Source organism: Cetorhinus maximus, chromosome 8 (genome assembly GCF_964194155.1).
Source record: "Cetorhinus maximus chromosome 8, sCetMax3.hap1.1, whole genome shotgun sequence".
NCBI classification, from domain to species: domain Eukaryota; kingdom Metazoa; phylum Chordata; class Chondrichthyes; order Lamniformes; family Cetorhinidae; genus Cetorhinus; species Cetorhinus maximus.
Window position 1 is genome coordinate 130364867 of NC_135886.1, and position 11100 is coordinate 130375966.

The following is an 11100-nucleotide window of genomic DNA, read 5'->3' on the forward strand; positions in this document are numbered from 1 at the left end:
TACCGAAAACAAAATAAAGATTGGAAAATAAAGATAGGATCAAGGGAGAGAAATAAAAGACACAGAAGAAGTAAAGCAAGTTTTAACCTTCAATGCAATTTTCCTCTACAGAAATAAAACTCCACATTTTTCAGGAGGGAGGACCAGCGAGGGTTGTTCTGCAGTTTTTACTGTGAATACAGCAAGTCCACACCATCGCATTCATTTCAGTGCCCAAGCCTATAGGCCAGGACTACAACACCATGTTCTGTGGAGGAGTAAGATACCTCTGACAGCAACTTCTAGATTTCCTCATTTAACCAGACACATCCATAATCCAGATGTTGCTGTCAGATTTCTTCATTATAAAAGTGAGCACTGATAGCCGCACCATCATTCTCATCATAAATTCTCACTACACCTGCCTTTACAGGTTAAATTTATGAGGTACAATTACATTTAATGTCAAACATTCTCTGTTGCACATATCCTGAGGGGTTTTACATGGGCTACAGCCCCTCTGTGTACTATGGTGGGGGTCCTAAACTGTTCATTCCCTCCTGGTATGTATGCCCAGGCATTTCTGGTATCATCCTTGTAGGTCTTCTCTACCCCACTCTTCAATGCCTCCATATCCATTTTATATTAAGGCAACCTGAATGCAGTGCATGCGTTCCAAAGAAGAGTCACATTGGACTCAAAACAAAAGTTCTGCTTCTCTCTCCACAGATGCTACAAGATCTGCAGAACCTTTCCAGCACTTCCTGTTCTTATCTCTGTGGTATTCTAAGTGTGGTCTAACCAAGGTTTGATACAGGTTTAGCATAACTTCCCCCACTTATCGATTCTAAAGGCTAGTTTGCTTTTTTAATGGCCTTGCTAACCTGTCATGCAAATTTCAGTGATTGGTGTAATTTGTACACCACATTCTTGTTGTTCCTCTACCCTCGCCTAAGCTTGCACTTTCCAAGAAATAAGTGACCTCCCTATTCTTCCTACCAAAGTTCCCCTCATTCATCTGTGCTGAACTTTATCTGCAATTATTTTCCCATTCTACAAGTTTATTAATACCCTCCTGTAATTTGTTGCACTCCTCAGTATTGACTATCCCTCCCCATTTAGTCCAAAGTCCAAATCAGGGTTACAGTTGCCAACTGTGACTAAATGTATTCCTGGATGTTTCACCACATGACTTACCCCCACGCTCCAGCCGTTCATTGGCCATTACATCCATCATTGTGACCTACTGCCTTCCTACACCAATAGGAAAGCAAAAAAAAAGACTCAGTACCCAATTGGATGATGCTTGACTGTCAGCCAAACAGCCTCCCCCCCCCCACCTCCCCCATCCTTTTCAATATTTTTATATCTGGCGAGGAGAAATGTTCAAAGAGAATGATGGGAAAAAATGTTAATATCCCGATGATTTTTCTCCAGGGTTGCTGTGTCCTGGAGATTGATCTTCAATTTCTGGAGACTCCAGACAAATTGGTTAACAATCCTAGTTCTACTTTAAACAGTGCCACTATGCCTTTAGCGTCCACCTGACTTATTCCTCATCAAAACGGAAGGTTAGGTGCTCCAAACCTTTCCACCGCCCCCCCCCCTATGTGAAGAGCGCTAGGGAGATGAACCACCGACAACCAAGAAAAGCAAAAATTCAGTTCGAACTGTCAGGTTGTCCCATGGGTCAGCAAGTCAGTCCATTACTGCACACACCCAGGTTCAATCCCAGGTTCAATCCCCGCCCATTCTGGGGCTGAGTTAGCGGATCTCAAACCAGAGAGCCGGGGTAGGGGGGGAGGAAATCAGACACGGTTCTCACTCTTGAGCAATCCCTGTTGAAAGAGCATCTGTGTGCACTTTAGATGAGGGCGGTTTTGATTTCCTTGCAAAGCACCCGAGGGAGGAACACCCTGTTAACTATTTTGTTGTCAATGCCCACACACTACTGTACATGAAAAGTAGCCAAGTTGGGAAATGTAGCGGAGGTTGGAACCAGCAAGGTTTCAATGCCTGCAGGATATAACAGGGGAGAAAGTAGTCACAAAAATAAAAATAACCACCAGTGCCAATTAATTATTTAACATCTAACGGTGTCTGCACAAAGCTTATTTGCTGCTGGTCGCTAAAAGCGCGTAGAAATGTATTGATTGTTCAAAATGAAGGTAATAATGGAGTTTCCAAAAAGTGATTTACTGTTAGTTAATAAGTGGTTGGACTGCCCGTTTCACATCGATAATTTTGTTTCCACACCGATGCGAACGGACCACTTCTTAATTTGGATTTGCTGCAGGTCCCTTTCAGCGATGTGATATTCATCGGACTCTTAAATCAGTTTGGTTTCCGTTTTGGGATGAAATTTGACTCCCACCGCCCCGAGTCTGAGTCGCAATAAGACTTCCTCGTGATCTGGAGCGGATCTCCATGCCTCAGGCATGAGTACTCCTTCAATCCCTCTGAAGGCGGATTTGAGTTCTCACTGGGTGGGTTATCCTCTGGGTTGGTCTGTAAAATGTAAACGGCTTCCTTCGGTGATTAGACTCAAACGTACAGAACACCCATCAGTTCATTGTAACTCCAGTGAACAGGAAAACCCCTGCCTTTTCACGCTTGCCCTCTGCTGCTTTTCCCGGTCGGTCTGTGACCCTTTTCGCCGCGCCTCGCCTCGCCTCGCCCAATGTAGAAAAAGGCTCATGTTAATTCTATTCCGATGAGCTGGACCTCAGGATTTCTGGTGAGGTCAGCTCTCAATGTACCGCATGTTTCAAATCTCAGTTCCCTGGTAACGCGCCGCCTCCAGAATTCTCACCCCGTGGCCAGTATGAAAGTGTGATCTATGATTCAAACTGAGATAAAAGCGAAATGCTGCGAATACTGGAAATCTGAAACAAAACCAGAACACTGCTGGGAAAACTCAGCATCTGTGGAGGGGGAAACAGAGTTAACGTTTCGAGTCTGTATGACCCTTCTCTAGAAAAAAAAATCATACGGACTCGAAACGTTAACTTTGTTTCTCCCTCCACAGACGCTGTCAGACCTGTTTGAGTTTTTCCCGACATTTTCCTGTTTTTGTTTCAGTGATTCAAACTAATTCAGGTGGTTTTCAAACTACTGTCAACTGTTGGTTTTAGCGGTCTAGATGTTTTCTCAGTAATAGGAATTTGACCTATAGTTCGGCTTTGCTGACATAGGAGTTGGAATTCACCTCCGAGCTGGTTTGGTTCATATTAAGATAAAAGCAAAAAAAACTGCGGATGCTGGAAATCCAAAACAAAAACACCTGGAAAAACTCAGCAGGTCTGGCAGCATCTGTGGAGAGGAACACAGTTAACGTTTGGAGGCTGTATGACTCAACAGAACTAAGGAAAAATAGAAAAGAGGTGAAATATAAGCTGGTTGGGGGGGGTGGGGGGGGGGTGGACAAGAAGAGCTGGATAGAGGGCCAGTGATTGGTGGAGATAACCAAAAGATGTCACAGACAAAAGGACAAAGAGGTGTTGAAGGTGGTGATATTATCTAAAGGAATGTGCTAATTAAGGGTAGAAAGCAGGACGAGCAAGGTACAGATAGCCCTAGTGGGGGTGGGGTGAAGGAATCGAAAAAGGCTAAAAGGTAGAGATAAAACAATGGATGGAAATACATTTAAAAATAATGGAAATAGGTGGGAAAAGAAAAATCTATATAAATTATTGGAACAAACAAAAAGGAGGGGGGAAATCAGAAAGGGGTTGGGGATGGAGGAGAGAGTTCATGATCTAAAATTGTTGAACTCAATATTCAGTCCGGAAGGCTGTAAACGCAATGCAAACTGGAGGAATAGCACCTCATCTTCCGACTAGGCACTTTACAGCCTTCCGGACTGAATATGAGTTCAACAATTTTAGATCATGAAATCTCTCCTCCATCCCTACCCACTTTCCGTTTTTCCCCCACCTTTTTGTGTTTTCCAATAATTTATATAGATTTTTCTTTTCCCACCTATTTCCATTATTTTAAAATGTATTTCCATCCATTGTTTTATCTCTACCTTTTAGCCTTTTTCGATTCCTTCACCCCACCCCACCCCCACTAGGGCTACCTGTACCTTGCTCGTCCTGCTTTCTACCCTTAATTAGCACATTCCTTGGATAATATCACCACCTTCAACACCTCTTTGTCCTTTTGTCTGTGACATTTTTTGGTTATCTCCACCTATCACTGGCCCTCTTATCCAGCTCTTCTTGTCCCCCCACCCCTTAAACCAGCTTATATTTCACCTCTTTTCTATTTTTCCTTAGTTCTGTTGAAGAGTCATACGGACTCCAAACATTAACTGTGCTCCTCTCTGCAGATGCTGCCAGACCTGCTGAGTTTTTTCAGGTATTTTTGTTTTTGTTTTGGTTCATATTAAGGCTAAAAACAAAAAGCTAAAAGCTACTGCGGATGCTGGAAATCCAAAACAAAAACAGAATTACCTGGAAAAACTCAGCAGGTCTGGCAGCATCGGCGGAGAAGAAATCAGTTAACGTTTCGAGCCTTCATGGCCCTTCGGCAGAACTGAAGCATAGTTAGAAGAAGGGAGAAATATAAATTGGTTTAAGGTGGGTGGAGGGGGGGGGGGTGGGGTGGGGGGAGAGAGAGACATTGAGGGTGTGGTGATTGTGGAGATGAGCAGATAATCAAAAGATGTCACAGACAAAAGGGTCAAAGAGGTGTTGAAGGTGGTGATATTTGTCTGAGAAAAGTGCTAATTAAGAATGGAAGACAGGATATTCAAAGTACAGCTCTAGTGGGGGTGGGGTGGAAAGACTAACAAGGTTTTAGTTTTAGATTTAAAAATAATGGAAATAGGTGGGGAAAGAAGAATCTATATAAATTATTGAAAAAAAAGCGGGGGGGGGGTGGGGGGGGGTGGAAGAAACGGGGTGGGGATGGGGGGAGGGGGAGTTTAAGATCTAAAGTTGTTGAATTCAATATTCAGCCCGGAAGGCTGTAAAGTGCCTAGTCGGAAGATGAGGTGCTGTTCCTCCAGTTTGCGTTGGGCTTCACTGGAACAATGCAGCAAGCCAAGGACAGACATGTTGGCAAGAGAACAGGGTGGAGTGTTAAAATGGCAAGCGACAGGGAGGTTTGGGTCTTTCTTGCGGACAGACGGCAGGTGTTCCGCAAAACGGTCGCCCAGTTTGCGTTTGGTCTCTCCAATGTAGAGGAGACCGCATAGGGAGCAACGAATGCAGTAGACTAAGTTAGGGGAAATGCAAGTGAAATGCTGCTTCACTTGAAAGGAGTGTTTGGGCCCTTGGAGGGTGAGGAGAGAGGAAGTGAAGGGGCAGGTGTTGCATCTTCTGCGTGGGCATGGGGAGGTGCCATAAGTGGGGGTTGAGGAGTAGGAGGTGATGGAGGAGTGGACCAGGGTGTCCCGGAGGGAACGATCCCTACGGAATGCCGTCGGGGGGTGAAGGGAAGATGTGTTTGGTGGTGGCATCATGCTGGAGTTGGGGGAAATGGCGGAGGATGATCCTTTGAATGCGGAGGCTGGTGGGGTGATAAGTGAGGACAAGGGGGACCCTATCATGTTTCTGGGAGGGAGGAGAAGGCGTGAGGGAGGATGCGCGGGATATGGGCCGGACACGGTTGAGGGCCCTGTCAACGACCGTGGATGGAAAACCTCGGTTAAGGAAGAAGGAGGACATGTCAGAGGAGCTGCTTTTGAAGGTAGCGTCATCAGAACAGATGCGACGGAGGCGAAGGAACTGAGAGAATGGGATGGGGTCTTTCCAAGAAGCGGGGTGTGAGGAGCTGTAGTCGAGGTAGCTGTGGGAGCCAGTAGGCTTGTAATGGATATTGGTGGACAGTCTATCATCAGAAATTGAGACAGAGAGGTCAAGGAAGGGAAGAGAAGTGTCAGAGATGGACCATGTGAAGATGATGGAGGGGTGGAGATTGGAAGCAAAATTAATAAATTTTTCCAGGTCCCGACGAGAGCATGAAGCAGCACCGAAGTAATCATCGATGTACCGGAGAAAGAGTTGTGGGAGGGGGCCGGAGTAGGACTGGAACAAGGAATGTTCCACATACCCCATAAAGAGACAGGCATAGCTGGGGCCCATGCGGGTACCCATAGCCACACCTTTTATTTGGAGGAAGTGAGAGGAGTTAAAGGAGAAATTGTTCAGTGTGAGAACAAGTTCAGCCAGACGGAGGAGAGTAGTGGTGGATGGGGATTGTTGCGGCCTCTGTTCAAGGAAGAAGCTAAGGGCCCTCAGACCATCCTGGTGGGGGATGGAGGTGTAGAGGGATTGGACATCCATGGTGAAGAGGAAGCGGTTGGGGCCAGGGAACTGGAAATTGTTGATGTGACGTAAGGTGTCAGAGGAATCACGGATGTAGGTGGGAAGGGACTGGACAAGGGGAGAGAGAAGGGAGTCAAGATAACGAGAAATGAGTTCCGTGGGGCAGGAACAGGCTGACACGATCGGTCTGCCAGGACAGTTCTGTTTGTGGATTTTGGGTAGGAGGTAGAAGCGGGCCGTCCGAGGTTGGGCGACTATCAAGTTGGAAGCTGTGGGAGGAAGATCTCCAGAGGAGATGAGGTCAGTGACAGTCCTGGAAACAATGGCTTGATGTTCTGTGGTGGGGTCATGGTCCAGGGAGAGGTAGGAGGAAATGTCTGCGAGTTGACGCTCAGCCTCCGCGAGGTAGAGGTCAATGCGCCAGACAACAACAGTACCAGCCTTGTCAGCGGGTTTGATGACAATGTTGGGTTTGGACCTGAGAGAACGGAGTGCAGTGAGTTCAGAGAGAGACAGATTAGAATGGGTGAGAGGAGCAGAGAAATTGAGACGGCTAATGTCACGCCGACAGTTCTGAATGAAAAGATCAAGAGAAGGTAAGAATCCAGAGGGAGGGGTCCAAGTGGAGGGAGAATATTGGAGGTGGGTAAAAGGATCCGTTGAACAGGGAGAGGACTCCTGCCCAAAGAAGTGAGCACGGAGACGAAGACGGCGGAAGAAGAGTTCAGCATCATGCCGAGCCCGAAATTCATTGAGATGAGGGCGTAAGGGTATGAAACTAAGTCCTTTGCTGAGCACTGAACGTTCAGCATCGGAAAGGGGAAGGTCAGGGGGTATAGTGAATACGCGGCTGGGGCTGGGATTGGAAGATGGGGTGAGGATGGAGGGACAAGCAGGGGTGGAGGGTCCCAGATGGGTGTTGGAGTCGATGAGTTGTTGGAGCTTGCGTTCCTTAGCACTTGAGAGAAAGAGAAAAAGTTTCTTGTTGAGGCGACGGATGAGGCGAAGAATAAAATGAAACTGGGGGCACGCGCAGCTTTGAAAAAGGGTGCGGCGGTGCTGCTGGAGGGAGAGTCGAGTGTGTGCTGGCTCACTGTGGGGCTGTAGTTCCTATATTAATAACAGTATACAAAAAAAAATACTTAATTGGCTGTAAAGTGCTTTGGGCATTCTGAGGTCACAAAAGGCACTATATCAATGCAAGTTCTTTCTTTCTAGATGGTCTGCTCGGCATACCGCAGTATATCAAACTGCCATAGTCTTAAGTATGAAAAATTAAATTTAGCGCTTTATAGTTAGTTCTCATGAATATTTCTTCCACAGATTTATTCACTAGAGAGTACCCTACAAACACACCTTCCCAGTGCAGAGCTTTGCATTGCGAGTGTGAAGCTTTCTAAACTACAGATATGCCTCGGGAATTGGGGAACAGGTTTGTGGAGCCGACAGGGTTAATTGTGCATTGACAAGGCTGCATGCCGATTCAGTAATTTTTTTATTCTCTACTGCCATATCATCATCGATTCATTTTAGAATGAAAGTATAGGTGCTATTACTGAGAAAACATCTGTTTTGCAATAGCAGTCAGAAGAATATTGTACATATTTATTACGCGTCTGTCTGCTAATATCATGAACTGTAATTTCTGAATTCAAAGCAACTAGTGGTAGTAAAGAACAATTTGAAATAAGAGTCAGTTTTACCGGTAATAGGTTATCACAATGCACATTGTTCAAAAATCTAATTGTTTTTGTTTGCCTTACTAAGGGTAGGTTTTCGCGTGTCCAATCCTGTATGTGACAGAACATAAAAGTCTACCCAACTGATGGAAAACTGACCAAATAATGTATCAAAAATTAATATTTTTTGGGAGGGAAGGTGGTGCATGCTCTCGGAACCTTAGAAAATAAATATCATGCATGTTGTTGTGTAGCCACTTTGAAAATTGTTGCTACACCACTTCTCACAGCTTACACTGGATGAAGGATAAATGGACATTTGGTGTGTAACCACAGTTATCTAACCACTTGGTTACACCTTATATCGTACAATTTGCTTTGGAGAGCCAAAGGGGAGACTGGTCAATGCTATATTTGTCCTGGCAACGAATTTATGCCATGTTTTTATGCTGTCGATACTATCTTATGTAATATCGGAAGCCTGGCACCAAGTGCCACCTAAGTATCACCCTTGTGCTTGCTGGCCTACATTGACCCTTTTTTAAGCAATGCCTCATATTAACATTCTCACTCTTGGTTACAAATCTCTCCATGGCCTCACCCCTCCCTAACTCTGTAATCTCCTCCAGCCCCACAACCCTCAGATATTTATACTCCTCCAATTCGGGCCTCTTGGGTATGCTCAATTTCAATCACTCCGCCGTTGGTAACTGTGCCTTTAGCTGGTCCTAGCCCTATTATTTCTTCCCTAAACCCCTCTGCCTCTTTACTATGCCACCCCTCCCCTCTTTTAAATTATCCTTAAAACCTTTGACCAATCTTTTGGTCATTTGCCCTAATCTCTCCTTTTGTGGCTCAGTGTCATATCTTGTAATACACAAGTGAAGCACCCTAGGATGTTTTATTCCATTAAGGGCACTATATAAATACAAGTTATTGTTGTTGTTCTGGTATCCAGTTAGATGATCGAAGAAACAATTTAATGGGGCATTGTACCTCAATTATACTGCGAATGATAACATGAACTGTGTCTATTCCATCTAGTAACAAGCCACACTCCCTAACAGCACCGTGGGTGTACCTACACCACATGAACTGCAGCAGATGAAGAAGGCAGCTCACCGCCACCTTCGCGTGAAAGAATTTTAAAAATGGAATCTGAGGTTGCTTCACCTGGACAATGCATTTAATTATTGTATTTTAGTTACATTGGCAACTGAGTTCATTCAGATCAATTAAACAACAGTTTGTTTCAATGCGAAGTTGAAACTACTCCACATTCTTGCAAACTATTATGTAACTAATGAGGAAGTTAGTTTGCCCAAATTGAAATTTGTCCAAAGCGAGTCAAAATGTCCTAAATGTTAGCAGAGAACGAAGAGTCCCATTAGCTCCAACCTATATATCTAACTTGTATTTCTATTAGAAGAAAGAAAAAGACCTGCATTTATGAGCACAAATGCTGAAACCTGATTGCCATGGCTAGAGTAATTCAAAGCTGTGCTCTCTGAAGACTTAATCTGAGGTCAAGCGATTATAAAAGATGCTCAGGAATTTCAATAGACCATCCAGAGAATTTTGTAAACCAGCTGGGCATTAAATTAGATTCACACTCTGTGTGGTGTGAAACCAGACTGGAATGAGACTACGCAACAAAACAAAAACAGAATTACCTGGAAAAACTCAGCAAGTCTGGCAGCATCGGCGGAGAAGAAATCAGTTAACGTTTCGAGCCTCCATGGCCCTTCGGCAGAACTGCAGCATAGTTTCAACAAGGGAGAAATATAAATTGGTTTAAGGTGGGGGGGGGGAGAGACACATTGAGGGTGTGGTGTGAGCAGATAATCCAAAGATGTCACAGACAAAAGGGTCAAACAGGTGTTGAAGGTGGTGGTCTTTGTCTGAGAAAAGTGCTAATTAAGAATGGAAAACAGGATATTCAAAGTACAGCTCTAGTGGGGGTGGGGTGGAAAGACTAGAGGTTTTAGTTTTAGATTTAAAAATAATGGAAATAGGTGGGGAAAGAAGAATCTATATAAATTATTGAAAAAAAAAAGGGTTGGGGGGGGAAAAGAAACGGGGTGGGGATGGGGAGTTTAAGATCTGAAGTTGTTGAATTCAATATTCAGCCCAAAGGGCTGTAAAGTGCCTAGTCGGAAGATGAGGTGCTGTTCCTCCAGTTTGCGTTGGGCTTCACTGGAACAATGCAGCAAGCCAAGGACAGACATGTTGGCAAGAGAACAGGGTGGAGTGTTAAAATGGCAAGCGACAGGGAGGTTTGGGTCTTTCTTGCGGACAGACCGCAGGTGTTCAATGCCATTTCATTTTACAATCACACCCTGACTCTGGATTTATACTGTAAATGTTGTATAACTTGGGTGGGAAACTTTTTAAGTACAAATCTCAAACCTTAACTGTAGAGCAGTGACACCCTAGAGTGCATTAACATTGCAAGTTTTACATTAATAATTTCCACTTTGCACTGACACCAAAATTTACAGTATAAGCCCAGAGTCAGGGTGTAATTGTGAAGTGAAATGGCATTGCATATTTTCATACCCATTTGGTTTGACACCACGCAGAGCAAAAAACTAGTTTATTGCCCAACCTGGTTTACAAAATTCTCTGATAGTCCATTGCAATTCCTGAGCAGCTTTTATAATTGCTTCACCTCAACCTTAAGTCTTTAGAGAGCATGGATTCTCCTTCATGTAATGTTTGAACTGTTGGGAGAGGCTTCTACATACATAGGAGAGCGCGGTGTACTTGCCTAAATAAGGATGGTTCAAATCCAATCAGAGAGCAGTTAAGCTGTATAAAACTATGTAATTACCTGAATTACAACTACTAGTTTAGATCAGTAGCTGCAATGTAAAATACATTCCTGCAAGCCACTTAGTAGGGTTGTAAAAGGACAAACAGACTAGGGAGGTAGTCAATGGGTTGAATAACCTGTAAATTGTTTAATAGAAAAGCAGGAAACGATTAAAAGATATAAAAGATGTTTGTCGAGAGGCTGTGAAAAGGCAATAAAAGGAACAAAACAGCATGAAACTAGCCAAGATGGTGAAAAGACATGGGAAAGACGCACACAAGAAAAGCAAGAGAGGGAGAATACTGGTGGAAATTGAAAATGCAAGGAGGTCCAAATTAAAAATAGAAGATTT

The 11100-nt window shown here is 44.2% G+C and overlaps 1 long non-coding RNA gene across 1 annotated transcript; it reads left to right on the forward strand.

Annotated features, from left to right (window-relative positions):
- The first annotated feature begins 1842 nt into the window (after positions 1-1842).
- Positions 1843-9210, forward strand: LOC144683982 (uncharacterized). Its single transcript, XR_013577376.1, has 2 exons — positions 1843-2147; positions 8978-9210. It is a non-coding gene; the product is annotated as an uncharacterized LOC144683982 (long non-coding RNA).
- Positions 9211-11100: the final 1890 nt, after the last annotated feature.